Genomic DNA, 15,436 nt, shown 5'->3' on the forward strand with positions numbered 1-15,436 from the left:
AGTGCCCTGTTGGAAATGATAATAAAAGTGGATAGAAGGCACTGCCACAAAGTTATTTTAACCTGCATAATCGAGAGTCCTTGTTATGGCTCTAACAGTGAGGATTTTTCTTGATCATTTTGCCTTCCCACTGCTCCACTTGTCATAGAAGTGCAATTTGTTTTGCACTCTCCCTTCGATGTAGTTGCAGTTGGGCACTATCTTTGCAGTTATCCCAGCTGGACTAAAAGAAAATCATTATCATTGAATGCAAATGCAGTGCTAAACTCCGGTCCCTGTAAACAAAATTTCCTGAGAGCTGGTTGATAGCAGAATTTAGCTACAAGGAAAACTCCTGCAAGTCCTTCATCAATGTTCTCTGCCTTTTCCTGGCCGAGGTTAATCTGTGAAATCAAGTGGAGGCAAACCACAGAAGATGGAGGGCTTATCTTTTTGCTGGAAGCAGTCTACAAATTTGCTGGAATATCCTTTATCTTGAGATTTCCACCTCTCTGTTTGGTTTCCTATGTGCAAGAAATACGTGCAAGACAATCCTTCGTCTTGATGTCTGCAATAATATTACACTGTATCCATAAAATGGGAATAATAATCCTTAGTTTCCTTTTTGAAATGCTTTTCTAAGTGTTGGGTACAGCAACCTTAGTAAAGTCCATGGGAATTCAACATTCATTTTGATCACTGTTATAAGCCACTGTAGCCTGGTATCAAATGAAGGTTGAAATACAGCAACAGGAAAATATGGTCTAAATTTGTTAGAAACAAAACTACAGGATCAGAAATGATTCCTGGGGGAAAGAACGCCAGCAGAATGCTACTCACTTCTCTCAGCCTCATTTTTAAAATTCTATTTACCTTTCCTCTTTCTCTGCAAGGAAGGCAAAATCTCTATTTCTTCTGAAATTCTCTTTTTTTCCACATATAACAAGTATCAGCTCGGGATCAGGACTCAGTCCAAACTCACCATGAGTTGTCTTGAACCCTCATTTCTCCCCACCCATGGTGCTCAGTGAGAACCCGGATTCAGCCAGTGTCAACTCCGTGTGTCTCACTTCCAGCTTGCTTTCTAATTCCTTTCTCTGCATCCCCCAAATAAGAGAGATGCTGGGGAGAAGCAACAAAAAGTCATCAAGGAGATTTTACAGGTAGCATTCAGCACTGCTATGAAAAAGAGACTAAGATTAAGAGGTGAAAAGGAGGCTCAGATGTACTGGCATCCTCCAAGGCAGATTTAAGGAGTGATGTAGACATGTTTAGCTGGAGGAAAACTTGGAAGTGCAATAAAGCTAAGTCAAGTGCGGGAAGGTATTACCTGCCAAAAGAAGTGGTGAATCAGGTAGGCAAACTGTAGAACAGAATACAGGAAGAAGAAATGTGGGGAAAGTACCCTGAAATTTTCTGTGCAGATATACAGGCACAGAGCATGGCTGCAGAGGATGTTTGTGTCTATGAAAGAAAATTCTTCCCTAAATGAATTTATTATCAAAATGCCCCTGAGGCTGGAATTTAATTTCAAATAGAGCTTAAGTAATCAGACATCTATGTCTTGGAGCTGTGAAAGTCTGAGGCCTGTTGTGTTGCGAGAGACAGCTCTATCTTTAACATCAAAAATTGTGAGAAAGAGTGTGTTTCAGACTTAACAAAATTCTGATGCATTTATGCATCCATATCAGAGCTGCACCCAAGGAAGGAACAGTTGTTTTAAACTATTATGTTGTAGACAGCCTTGGGTCATAAGAATGGTGTAAAGGATGAAATATCATTGACCGGAACAAGAAAGTGTTCCTTTCTCCCCAGGTGAGCAGAGAAATCTGCATAAATCTTCATTGCTGTTCCATTTCTGCTTGACCATCATGGAAAAGGACAGTTCTTGGAACTAGAACACAAATGTTCTAGGTTTTGACTTTCAGCATACATGCTACGTGGCTTATGTTTCCCCAGCAGTATATAAATACACTGTGATGTGTGGAGGATTCCAGAAACTTCCAAGAGCATAGATGATTATTTGGAAACCTTGATTTCCCTTGATGAAGCATTATAATGCAGCTGAATTAAGCTTGGCCATTTACAATAACAATAACAATAATAATAATAATAAAGACTAAATACATAAATCAGGCATATTCTTTTTCACAGTAAGAATATCCAGCACTGGTAGAGCCACATTGTATTAGCAGAGCACAGTGAAGATCAAATCCTGAAAGAGAATCACTTTCAATAGACAGGAAACAGGCACAGTGACTGAGAGAAGCAAGGAAGAAAGAAAAGGAAGCAACTTGTACATCTGATCTATGAAACTTCACTTTCTGAATTCATAATGGAGATTGCAATAAGGAATTTTCACAAACTCCTCCTATTGCATCATTTTGCATGCTTTAAGCTCAGTATATTGAACAAGTAGGTAAATGTTCCCAGAACTTGAAATAAAGAGGCATTTAATGGGTTTTCAGATGGTTGCCAAGGTTTTTCATTATACTGACACTTAGGAGACACTTTTTTGGGCCATTACTTTTTCTTTTGATTTGTATGCGTGTGTGTTTTGGAGGGGGCTGGTTTTATTGTTTTCATTTTTGAGGCGTTGGTTTTATGAAGATACCTTCAACACTTCTGCATGTGCTATTGTGTTGCTGTGTGGCCGGAGTGAGAAAGAAGTGATGGGAAAAAGCATATTTTAAACTACAGTCATCCTATGGGCCAAACCTATCTTGCTTAATTGACTAATTTCATTTGCAAAAGGGGCTGAAGGGGCAAATTCAGACTAGAATTTCCATGCAGTCACTCTATCCCTTTATAAATTACTTTCTGTTGCATTTTCCTCCAGAGTAAACTGGGATTTAAAAAAGGAGAAGGAAGTAAAAGGAAATTCTCTCGTTCTATTTCTGACCCTAAAAATCACATATTGAGCACACTTTCCTCAGCCTAAAAGTCTCTTTGATTTCCAATAACATCACTGTTTCCGGGTAAAGTAAAACATACTTTGGCCCAGAGACTTGCTTCTGAGCAAAGGGCTCCATCAGTGTGGCAGGCTTTAGGGCTGGCTTCTCACAGGAGTAGCACTTCTGAAATGCCATTTCACACCAGCTGGGGATCTGCTCCTTAAGAACAAAGGAAGCAAGTTACAGCTAGTCCCCGAAGGCAGATAGCTGGCATTTCCTCCCACGTGTGCCTCGACCAAGTCAAAAATAGCTTCTGTTCAGGAGACATCACACAGATGCGGATTCAAACCACTCTCAAAAGGAGGATGCTGCTCTACCCAAAACTGTTTCTCTGAGAACACCGATGCGCCGCAGTTCTGACTTGAACAGGCCAGATGAGATAAAATATGGATCTCCAAGTACTTCAGATTTTATAGGACATCTCCCAGTGGAATGTCTGCAGTTGTTAGCTCGTGGGATAAAAAGCTTGTGAAGCTGCATTCCTGCAGCCAGATGGGATATAGGACTTTCTTCCCTCAACTGAGTACCTTGCATTTCAAATCCTGTCTAGGTAAATTACCTTTCCAGGGCTGGATATTTCCTTTTTGTAGATTCCTTGGAAGTAACCTTCAGGGAACTGACCAACTTCTTAATGGCTTGGTCAGACAAGAAGGAAGGAAACTTGCACTGGTCCAGCGGGAGGCACCACTTCAGGCAGTCAGCATCCTGCAATTCTTCCAAGTCGGTGAATCACAGCAGTTTAACTCTCTTTCAAGGGCAAACTTCTTCCTTTCAGATAGGGCCAAGGTAGCAAAGACAAGACCTAAAATAGTTTCAGCCAGCAATGGGCTTTGAAAACAATTTCAAAGCATCTCTGTCTATGGCTAGGAAGGAGTCCAGCCTTGGTCTAGAAGATCTGAATAAAGTATATCTCTTCGAGTGTAAAATCTGGAAAATAAGAACCTATTCAAAACTGAAAAATAAGCCACAAGATTTATTTAATATCTTCATGTAGAGTGAGAAGAAAATGCTCAAATAACAAGGCTTGCTTTTTCTTTTTGTTGCTGGAAAATAGAAATAGTCTTGATACCTGCCTAATTTCCTTTTATTATATTGAAATTAAAAGCACCTACAGACCTTGCTACAAAGAAAGTTCAATCTGGTGCCTTAATCAACAGGGCTAGGGCTCCAGGGTCTGATACATGCTTTTCTTTACAAAACAGTGCCTCACCTCTTCACTCAGATGAGTTCACATTTACATTTTGCTGTAGGTTCTGTCTGTTTCCAGTTCAGAGCTATGCTTTTCCAGGTTAACTATAGCTTCCAGACTTTTTGTGAAGCTAATGTCTAGTGGCCAGACATTTACAATAGGTTAGGGCGTTCCATCCATCAGGATCTGGATCTAGTAGAAGAAAATAGCTGTGTGTTCCAGCATTTCTTCAAGTTCCTCAAAGGATTTTTGAATATTGTAGTGGACCAAACAGATTTCTATAGAAAAAGATAAATATAGCGTGAATAAATTCAAGTAAAGATCAAGTGATATGTGCTTAGAGTTGCTATTCAGATGCCAAAACTAGAAGAAAAAGGCACCAGTTTTGTCCGACCTCCACATAAGAGGCAATCGCTAAGATTACTCTAGTGTCTCTGATAATAATATTGGCAAGCAGTAGCCAAAGAGACAAACCTTGTCTTTAGATTGACTTTTTGTTTGGCTGTTTGGTTGGTTTTCTTAATCAGAATATTTCTCCTGAGATAAAATCCAGATTCTTCTTACCTTGACTAGTTATATTTTGTGATAAAAGCTTTTCCTTTCTTCCCTAGATTCCAGTGATACTCCCAAGTAACTGACTCAAAAAAGTTGGGCTTCATTCCTGGCAAAACCACTGTGAAGCAGGAGCTTCCTATGTTTGCAAATGTTTGCAAATGAATTATGAGAGAAGCTCAGGAATGATAGAGCTATCTAGAAAGAAAGAAGAATATTGGGTTAAAACTTAGATGACTGAATCAATTTCCTTGAATATATTACAGGTAATATCAATTAATAAAATCAAAAGATTATTAAGAGTCTAATATACTTCCCAACATTTATGTGGTTTGTATAACCTTTTGCAGCTTAGACCATCTCAGCAGTAAAATTAGAGAAGTTTCACTAAAAATCTGAACTGCCCAGTATTCAAACACTACACCACTGTTTCACAGGATGCAGCAGAAAAGGCAAGCTGTGTATTAAAAGAAAATACAGAAATGGTTGACATCAGAAACATTTTTCTGTAGCAACGTTCATATGAAATTGAAGTAACTGTTCAAGATAAATGGCTAATCTTCATACATATGGCCCTTGCTAGAATTAAAATTTATTCTATATGAGCAGAACGAGATTTTTCATTCTTTTAAATAATTGTTTAAAAAACATTCAAGTCCAAATTACGGACGTCAAGCCTACGAAATGTTATTTTTAAGCATCAAGCTGTTTTCTTTTACTTAGAGAGAAGCCAAGGAATAAATTGCTAAATATAGTTTATATGTTGGAAACAGTGACACAACCTTCATTCTCTTCATGCTGTAAAATATGTGACTTTAAATATAAATTTTACAGAACAGTATTTTTCTCAACAGAGATTTCATTTCACTGAGTGAATCACATTAATAACACTTAGCTTATATAGTGCTTTTCATCTGTGGATCCACCAGCACTTTACAAAACGTAAATTCATTACCAGTATTTTACAGAGATGCAATAAAGGGATTTGCTGAAGGTTACGCAGTGAGTTAGTAACACAGCTGCTGAAGGAATAGTCCCAAAAACTTGCTCCTTACCTATTAGAACACAATGACCTGAACATTAATTGTTTTTTTGCTCTTCTTTCAGCACATCACTGGAAAAACGCCCTGAGAATTTATTATGGTGAAGTAAACCAAGTCAAGTCTCATGCAGCACATTGTGATCCAGTCACCTAATATTTGTTTGCCATATTTATCCTTGTGCTGTCTACACAGACAACTGAGAAAGCTAGGTGAGAAACGTCCATACACAGAACAGTCCCTGCCAAAGGAAACTTACATTCAAACAAGACCAGGAGTGAAAAAATAGAGATATATATGTGACACTGAGCATTTAGCAACTGTCTTACTGAGTTTGGTTTACCTATTTAAATTTTTTTGTGAGTTACCTTGGTAATAAGTGGCTTGGTGGGAATGACAAGAGGAAGGAATTCATCTGGAATGAAAGGATGGATGTAGGAATACAATACAATAGAGGAATTGCCCAGAATGGTCTAAATTTTTTCTTTGGTAGAAAAAAAATCTAGTCTTCAGGCACTCTTCTAAATTCCTAACTTTTCATGGTTTAAGAGTTGGTAAGGCCTCTGCAAACTCAAATGACACTGGTGTAAATTTGGAGGAAGTATTTCATTTAGTAGTCATACTGGATTTGTGTGGATGCAATTGGGAACAGAATCTGTCTGAAGAACCAGCAAGCCTAAGCACTTGCATCAGTTCCCAGAATTCTTGAAAAGTTTTCTGATACTTCATTTGCATTGTACTTGCTTTTAGCAATACAATAAAATCCTACATATCATATCCCTCACAGATGTGGAGTGGTGTGTCTCTTCTTAAATAGAATTAATTAGACTATTGATTCACAACAGCTGAAAATCCAGCCCCCCATTCTACAGCACGTGTCAATGTTATTGCACAAACAATAAGATCTGCTTAACAAAAATATAACTCTGGTCTTTTCAGGTAACACTGATACTTGATTGTTTCGAGTATTGGCTTTGTGACAGGGTTTGGAATGAAGCCATTTTTATTAATTTAGTTATTTTTGCTGATATAAAAGGTCGTCTATCATGTTAATGATGTATCGGTCTGTGGTACCACCGAACAATAATTACAGAATGTTCCTAATAGTAAATCATTTGTCACAATCAGAGCTCACTACAACAACCTTTTGTTGAGCAATAGAATACATTAGGTGAATAGCAATACACCTTTATGCTTACCAATTAAAGGATCCCACACACACACAGAATTTACATGAACTTTAGAATGAAGTATCATGAATTACGACTGCTGCTTACAAAATCTTGCTAGGTATAGAACTTGCTGCTAATTTTTAACTTGTCAAATCATTTGTATGTATCTTTTCAAGTATAATTGGAACTGCAGACAGATTTCCCAGTCTGTCAAATCAGAAGTGTTTGGAAAATTTCAGAGGATCAAGGACTTTGAAAATAGACACAAATAAATATTTAAAAGACCAGCTAATCTATTCAGAATGCAAATATGTCCTGTCACTCTATTACTCCATTTAGATCGTGATTTTTTTTTTTCCTTGTTTTATCCATTTGGTAAAAACTGCAAAAAGATTTTGGTTTAGGAAAGAGGTCTGCAATCTCAAAAGACAGGTAGCACTTGAAGGTTAGCTGTGAAGGGTAATTTGGTTGCATCCCACAAGTGTGTCCCTTTTAATTTCCAGCTGCTGAATATTATTAGCATACAGCAATAAACCAGAGCAGAAATTTTAGTACTTTCTGATACTCACAGAGTTGCCAAATGGAACTGGTTCATGAACTAATTCACATAAAAATGGATATCAAACCAGAAATAAGAATTTCTGGATTTGAATACTCCTTCTACGTGGTTTTTAGGGCCCAGATTTGGTAGGTTCAACGATTGTGTCATTTTCTTTACCCCCATCAGACCTCATAGATGGGTAAGACCATAACTGTCACTGGTGTTATGCCTATTAAGAGACAATAAATTCGAGACTATTGAGCCCAGTAGTGTCTAAACAGGATTGATTAAGCCAAACCTGAAAACTGATCTTTTTGGCTCATTCTCACACTATTGTTTGTGACCACCAGATTAAGATAGTGTAGACTTGCCAGACCCCTCTCCCTCCACAATACTGTCCCAGTGTCAGGCGCAAGTCACGTGAAAGTCTCATGAGACCATCCATCCATCCTCTCTGGAACTTGAACTCCATCCCACAGCTACAAGATCCTTACACAGTTTGAACTAGGATCCGTCATCAACTGATACTTTTCCACAATGAACTGTTGCACCTTCCATCCCATAGGAGAAGTGACCACAGTCAGTGGCGCACACACACACATACACACAAAAGAAAAAAATAAATGAGCTGCCAAAACACTGCTGTACTCCACCCATATGCCTCAATTATCTCTCCCAGGCCTCTGCAACACCACACACCACATCAGGAGCAGCAGAGGGACTACCAATGAGTAATTAAACCTCTTATTGCTTTGCATGGCTGAGTAGTTTTCATAACAGCACTGCACAAAACTTGAGATTCACAGATTTTTATATAAGCTCCTCAACATTTCTACTTGCCTCTCTCTCCTTTTTTAATTTCAACTGTTAGAATAAACTTTACTGTGAACTGCTGGGAATAAGAGGATTTGAGCAGGCAAATGCTAAGATGATTGTTCATTAAACCCAATGACTTTGAAACTGCCTCTGTGTCAATTAAAATAAAAACTGTCAAATGCTTTAAAAGAGCAGCTTTGTATAATAGGAACTCTGTTGAGTTTATTGGCAAAGAGAGCCGTTCCAGGAGGTTATGCAGAGGAAATAATATGTTGTACTTAGGAACGTCATCCTGGTCTCTCCTGATTCATCTTCAGAAAAGAAAACTGCATGTAACATATATATCAACATTCATACGCATGCTTGGTGGACAGCTAGAGAAAGAGGGTTTGGGGGCTTTTACTTTTGTTTTTCCAGCCTTTTTTTTTCTTTTTTTTTCCCAAGCTAACAATTAGGATTGTCAACTTAGAAACCACTGGGTTTTGTTTTGTTATGGTTTTAACTGGATGCAGATTTAACACTTCGTATAACTTAAAAATGCCATTTTGTTACAGTAGCCAACCAATACGACAGGGGATCTTCACGCCTGCGTGTCAAGTGTCAAACGTAAAACAGCTGTAAAATGGGACAATAAAAAGCGTGTTACTGTAGAATTCTGACAGCCCCTGCACTTGGCAATTAGAAAACCTTCATAACAATTAACAAAATTGAAATCAGATTGGAGAAGCAAATGTGGGTGAGTAGAATGGTCGTGATGGAAGTGCCTTCCTTCTGTAAACACCCTTCTTCTCTGTCTTGTGACTACACGGGCGTGTGCTGTGGCCACCTCTGGACAATGAGAAAACATATGCAAAGGAAAGAAACCAAGTTTCTCTGAAACAAATGATGTTGAGTCCTCAAGAGGGCAGTGACGAGAAGGGAGGGGGGAAAAGCTTGCAAAAAAAAATTAGAAAATTCAAATGTCTCTCCCCTCTTACCCACACACACTACCCACCCCTCACCGTGTTCTGTCCAGAAGAAAAATCCCTCAGCCACAATGGTTGTTTTTATTAAATTCTCCTCAATAAAAAGCTCAGGCAGGATTTATTAGGTACTCAGGGCGGACGTTTAGTATTTCGCCAGTTATTAAGTGAAAATCAATAGAAAGCAAAGAAAATGGAAGTCACTGCACTGTTAGCACGCTGTTGTCGCCCAGATATTATGTCGGCTGTCTTGTAGATTCATGACAGACGAAAGCGGCCGGGAGAGAACTCTTTCTGCTTACATTGCAGGAGCCAAAGTGGGGTTATTCATTAGATCAGGCAGCTGGCCAGATGGATTTCCAGTTCAGTTTTACCATTTATCTTAAAAACGCCTGTATCGAGTGAGAAAGAACACTGATATTATGTGATATCGATGGCAGCTTTATGTATCTAAATCAGGATTTATTGTTATTTTGTTCTGAAGACCTTTTTTTCTCAAGAAATACCATTTCACTGGAAGAAAATAATAGCTAAAACCTTGTCAAAGATAACCTTTCATGTTGTTCGTGCACCGCTGGCTGTAAAACAAATAGAACCCAGGGTATAAATAGGTTTAACCACATCCTTACAAATCATTCCCTTTAGGATATTCTTTTCTTTTTTTTTTAATGGTACAAATGTGGGTTTTGGTCATTAGTTGTTTTTCCTGCCAGTAATTTAGTTATAAATAACGTCAGCATTTGTTTTAATTGCATTAAAAAACACTCGAAGTTGTATGTCTCTGGAATGCCAGAGCAGAAGGTTTTTTTTCAGTGGGTGGGTTTGGGGAGGCATTTTTTCTGAGTCTTTTTGCCTTTTGCTTTTTTTTTAAGCTTCTCTCTCTGTTACCAAACTTTTCACCCAGATCATCACAACAGAAGCAACAACAGCTGTTCTACCATAAAAAAATGTTTTTAAGAGAGAAGACCAGATCTCTGAAAGAGATTAGCTCCTGCTTAGTCATCTATAGGAAAAGTACAGCATTTCAGAAGTTCTCAACGTTCAGAAAGTTCCATTTTCTCCAGATCACGTAATTCTTTTGCAGTCAGGATGGATTTATTCCTGCCCTAATCAGGAACATCGTGCTGCTCGGCTCGAAGGCCTGCAAGACCTTGGGCTGCAGCCTCAAAGCACCATCTCTCGCAGATGTGCCATCAAAAGGGCTGCAGCATGAAACGTGTTTTACTTTCCTCAAACACCAGGGGCTTATTTTGAACCACATGCAAATAGACACAGGATTCAGTAATCTCTGCCTCTGAAATTGTTGGTAGGGTTTCTTTGGAGGAACAGTGCAGACACTCTGTTAGATGGTGGCAGTCCTAGCATGCATCACCACGTGTTTTTTGTTCACAGATAAACCTCTGCAATCAATAACCCAATACCACAGGCATCAAGAATAGAATAAATTCAAATGCATAAAATGATATAGAAATTAGTTGTGAGAGGTGAGGATAGGATGGATGTCCTTTAAGGTAAGGACAGTGAAGATGTGGTTTAGTGGGCATCTATGATTGCCCACAGATTGAACTGAAAAAGGCCCAATGGGACGTGAAGAATCTTGAGAGCTCAGTTACTTCTGTGACTCAGAGTATTTTTGTATACAAATGCTTTTAATGTCCTTTTCCTCATCTGAGCACCCTGATCAAGCTGTGGATGCCCCTGTTCATTGCAGGTGAGTTGGACTAGACAGCCTTTAAGGGTCCTTTCCAACTCAAACCATTCTATGCTGTCATGATCTTGATTCTGAGCGAGCCATGAGTTCAATCTATCCAGGTCCACTTCCAACCACTTCAGGATCATCCAGGCTATCCTGACCAGCTTGTGCCCCTGCCAGGGTCACTTTAAAATGTGTTTGCTACGACTCAAGCAGCAATCTCAAACCACAACTTCTAGTCAGTCATCCTTCAAAGGCTGTGAAGACTGTGGAGTACCGGAAAAATTAAAAAAGCCACTTTGAACCAAACACATACAAGAGGACTAACAAAGTTGTAAATAACATCACAGCCCCAGCAGGAAGAAGCAGAATGCATTGCTTTATGGTTTTGGTTGTTGGTTTTTTGTTGTTGTTGTTTTTGGGTTTTTTTGTCCTTTCCTTCTGAGAGTGTCAGCTTGTCACCATTTCAATGACATGTTGGACAGTTTCCCCCAGCTGAAATATTTTTCTAGGATCTTTGACTTTTTAGATTCCCTTTGAATCCACTGTACCACAGGAAGAGGAAACCATTGTATCTAGGATGGAGTCACAAATGCATGCTCTTCCCCTACCAATAGCTCAGCTATTGTTATCCTGCAAAATCCTTTGATTTAGCACCAAAACTTGGCCACCCCCACTGCAATTGCTCAGAGAAATAGCAGCAAAAGCAAATGATTTTTCCCAGCCACAAAGTCTGCAGGGCGGAGAGAGCTTTTAATTTCTGTGCATGTTAATTTTTCAGTTTGGTAAGTTTCATTCTTGCTAGAACATCTGTCTGAGTCACTTACAGACAAACCAAACGTGGTGAAAATCAAGGGCTAATGAAGGGTCCTTAAACTCTCTGTATTGATAAACATTCAGTCAAATTATTTTAAAATAATGTTTTACCTGACAAATCACATGCAGTTCTTCGGATTCACCCAGAGCCATTTACAAGATGCAAGACTCCTGAAAACAAACAAAGGAAATAAGAATTTACTTTGCTAGATGCTTGCATATACTTTGCCAGAGACCCTGGCTGATAAATAGACATAGAAGAGACCTTAACCTGGGGATCCCATGTCTGAGGTGGAGGTTGTGCAGTAGTTATGATGGCTTTAGGTTTTATATAGCTGTAGGTACTGTTCTAATGCAACTCTGGAGAATGTTTCTTAGTTTACTTTTATTCATCATAATTCAAAATACATTTCTAATCAATGAACTTCCACATAAAATAAATCAACCAATTTATCTCTAGATAATGAAGAAAAATGAAGGTGTCTTTAAATCTCTGTTTTGCTTAATTTCTTTCAGGGACGTGAATTTGTGTCACAGCTGAGTTTAACAACTAGAAGACATCAGTTACTTTGTAATGGAAGCACAGACCTACGCTTTTGAGCAAAGAGATGTGAAATGGCCAAATAAATTCAGAGGTAATTTTTTGAATGTTCCATTGTTTTTTCTTTTTGGCTGTCCATTTCCAGTGTCTTCCGGTAGTGGCTGTGTGTAATGAACTAATCTATTCTTTATCTCTTTCTCTCTCTCTCTCTCTTCTTTTGTTTTTTAATTGACTTTGATGCCACATTTCTGATGAAGCTAAGGAAAATAGAACATATTCCATTTAATCCAGGGTGGAAAAGTTGTCCTACCCTGGAAGGGTATTACATATACATGTTCCCCCCAGAAAATATCTTTTAGCAATTAAAAATGCAAACCAGATTTTCTAGTATTCTGCAGCTTCTTATCTCCTGATGTTAAGTCTGGTTCATCACCATGAGATGAGCAACCCCCAGGCTATGTCTTATTTCTTCATTCTGATGCCATCTTCACTACTCTATCTTCGTCTGTCCTTCTCACAAATGCACCTCGGCTTTTTGTGAAAACAATCAGATTTACACTCAAAACTCCACCAGGTGACTCTTGTAGTCTTTACAGTGTTGGACAGAGTTTTCCACTTCAGTCCCAGGGCAGAGAAAAGAAATGGCATTTCTCCAAGTAGAACTCAAAACTTAGATCAAGTTTTCTTTCTTTTGCTCCAACTTCTCGAAGACAGTTTTCTCAGTGAAAACATTACAAAAAATACTAACACCTACTAACACCTGATTTGATTAAATCAAGACTTGCTTTTCCTTCTTTTTTTTTTTTTTTTTTTTTTGAGAATTGTTAATAAAATCACACTTCTAAAAAAGCCAGGACGGAATGTAAATGCTGCACTAATTTAATTACACTTTGGCGCTGGGAGACACTAATGTAAATATTCTGGTGAGTAGGCCTAAGACACTTGAAGTAATTACTTAAAGGCTTCCTTTCAAAGAATCTCCCCCTTTTTATTAAATGCCTTTTAACATTAGCACTTTCTTCCTGACAAATTAAATGAAATTTCATTACTCTCCCTGACTTAATGGCATGACGCTGCCTGCTGCAAGTGCAAGTTAACCCTCTCTGGACAGAAGACACAGCGTTGGTGTATTCTGGTTGTTTCTAGGTGTCACCACACAGCCTAAGCATCCTCCTGGCAGCCCGTCATCATCCTCATTCTTGTCTACAAGTTTTGCTTTACACTCCATATTTCAGAGTGCCCCAGCTATTGGTTCATAGCTGCCTGCAGACCGGATCAACTGCTCAGAATAGGATGGTATCCAGCTCTTCAGTTACTCCAACTTCAGGAAAGCTCAGTTTGTGGCTGGGTGCTCAGCCTATAGGATTCTTAAGAAACATATCCATAAAATTCAAATACTTTATGAAGCCTTTTTGTAGAATCAATAGAGATCTAATACCAGATTTGTACTTGTTTTGATTATTCAGCCTGGTAGCCCACGATTGCAGCATTTCACAATGCTACAAAACTTTCTAAAATATCATAGTTCAGGCACCTTTAGCACTAGTAGATTTTCATGTACTCACAAAGAGAATTGAGAGAGAAGTTATGTTACTAATCAATACTAGCGAGAGCAGATTTAATTTTTGATCAAAGTCCACTTGGCCAGTCCATTTTGTAACTTTTTTTTCCCCTTTTTCATTGATTTCTCTTTAAATTAAATAAAAGTTGGGTCAGGTATCTCCTCATTTATTTACATACCCACATAGCACACAAAAGTCCTATTAGACCAGCTTCTGGGCAAGGAAAATAGTGATGAACTGTACCATGCTGTTTACAGATTGTTGCCACAGCAATAGAAGCTTTTAAAACATCCATGAGAGCCAATGTTCATAAGCTGGCAAAGAAAGTGAAGAAGCAGCAAAACAACAGCTCTCTGTGCATGACTGAAGGAAACTGCATCTTTCCTACGTCTCCCAACATCACTGCTAGTATCCTGGCAGGTCGGGGCTCTCTTGGTTCTCTGATGGATTCACCATTGGAAGCTGTAACAGTTTTACCTCTCAGACAACTTCCAATACTGCCAGGCTACCACTGCAGTAGCTGTTATACGTATGATTTTGCCTCTATCTTTCTTTTTCTTCTCCCATTTCCCTTTAATTTTGAGATTACCAAAGGACTGTTGTAAAGTCAGCCAGCCACCAGATGTGCTTCACACTGACATTTCCTACACTATGTTTTCCTTCTAATTCTTTATCTCCTGAATTGTCGTCACACTGGGTATTGCTGTGTGAGGAGAAGTACAAAGAAAAATACGGCCCTTCCCTGTAGGATTCAGATGTTGACTCCAAATGGAGCTGATGGAGGGTAGATGGCTTCAGCTGACCATCGCTGCCACCTCCCCACCTGACATCTCTCAGGCAGGATTAATGCAAAGCCAGCAAGTTTGCACTGTTTCATCCCAGCTGAGAATCTGGCCTTACTATAAATAAGGAAAAAAGTTCGGCTGCCATACCCAAATCAATCCTGTCCTGTCCATTGAGGCTGCCAGCAGCAGAGGAAATGTATGCTAGTTTTAATAATGGCTTTAAAAAGTTATTTGATGAAAAATTACCTCTGGGTCTGCCTCTTCTGAGCGTGCTTCACCCATAGTACATGAGTTACTGGTGCCAAGTTCCATCTTGTCACAGATGTCCTTTTTCAGAACACAGAGTTTTTGGGAAAGAAAAAAGGGCCTTGCAAACTCAAGTTCACATGGAAAATTTTTTTTGGCAGAGTCCATAGGTCAACCTATAAAGAAAGAAAATATCTCTGTTTTCTTCTGCAGAGTTATCAGATTTTGAAAAGAGAGCTTTCTCCTCTTGTGAGGTCCAGGTAAAAGTTCACCCATTCCCTGGCTGCTTGCTTCTGACAAACAAAAATTAAGGACCTGAAAATAACTATTTTATCTGAAAAAATGCTAAACATCCCAAAACAAACATTCAGCTGTGCCGCTGCCAAATTCCACAAGTAAGAGAGCTGCAGGCTGAGACAGCTCATGGCTCACTGGGGAATAATGGGTAAAGTTTGGCCAGCTGCCCCTTCCAGGCCTTCAGGGACACACAATCCAATTGCAGTGTCTTAGCGGATGTGAATTTCAAGGTTACACCTGGGTGTTCAAGGGCAGGGCCAAGTGTAATCGGCACTTAGATCATAGATTAAT

The 15,436-nt window shown here is 38.9% G+C and overlaps 1 long non-coding RNA gene across 1 annotated transcript; it reads right to left on the reverse strand.

The window, feature by feature from the left end:
• Nucleotides 1–9,309: 9,309 nt before the first annotated feature.
• On the reverse strand, nucleotides 9,310–15,152 carry LOC104912865. The gene is made up of 3 exons (XR_004161080.1): nucleotides 14,849–15,152; nucleotides 11,826–11,885; nucleotides 9,310–9,597 (listed from the first exon to the last, which is right to left on the reverse strand). It is a non-coding gene; the product is annotated as an uncharacterized LOC104912865 (long non-coding RNA).
• Nucleotides 15,153–15,436: the final 284 nt, after the last annotated feature.

Source organism: Meleagris gallopavo, chromosome 12, assembly GCF_000146605.3.
Source record: "Meleagris gallopavo isolate NT-WF06-2002-E0010 breed Aviagen turkey brand Nicholas breeding stock chromosome 12, Turkey_5.1, whole genome shotgun sequence".
Lineage (NCBI taxonomy): Eukaryota > Metazoa > Chordata > Aves > Galliformes > Phasianidae > Meleagris > Meleagris gallopavo.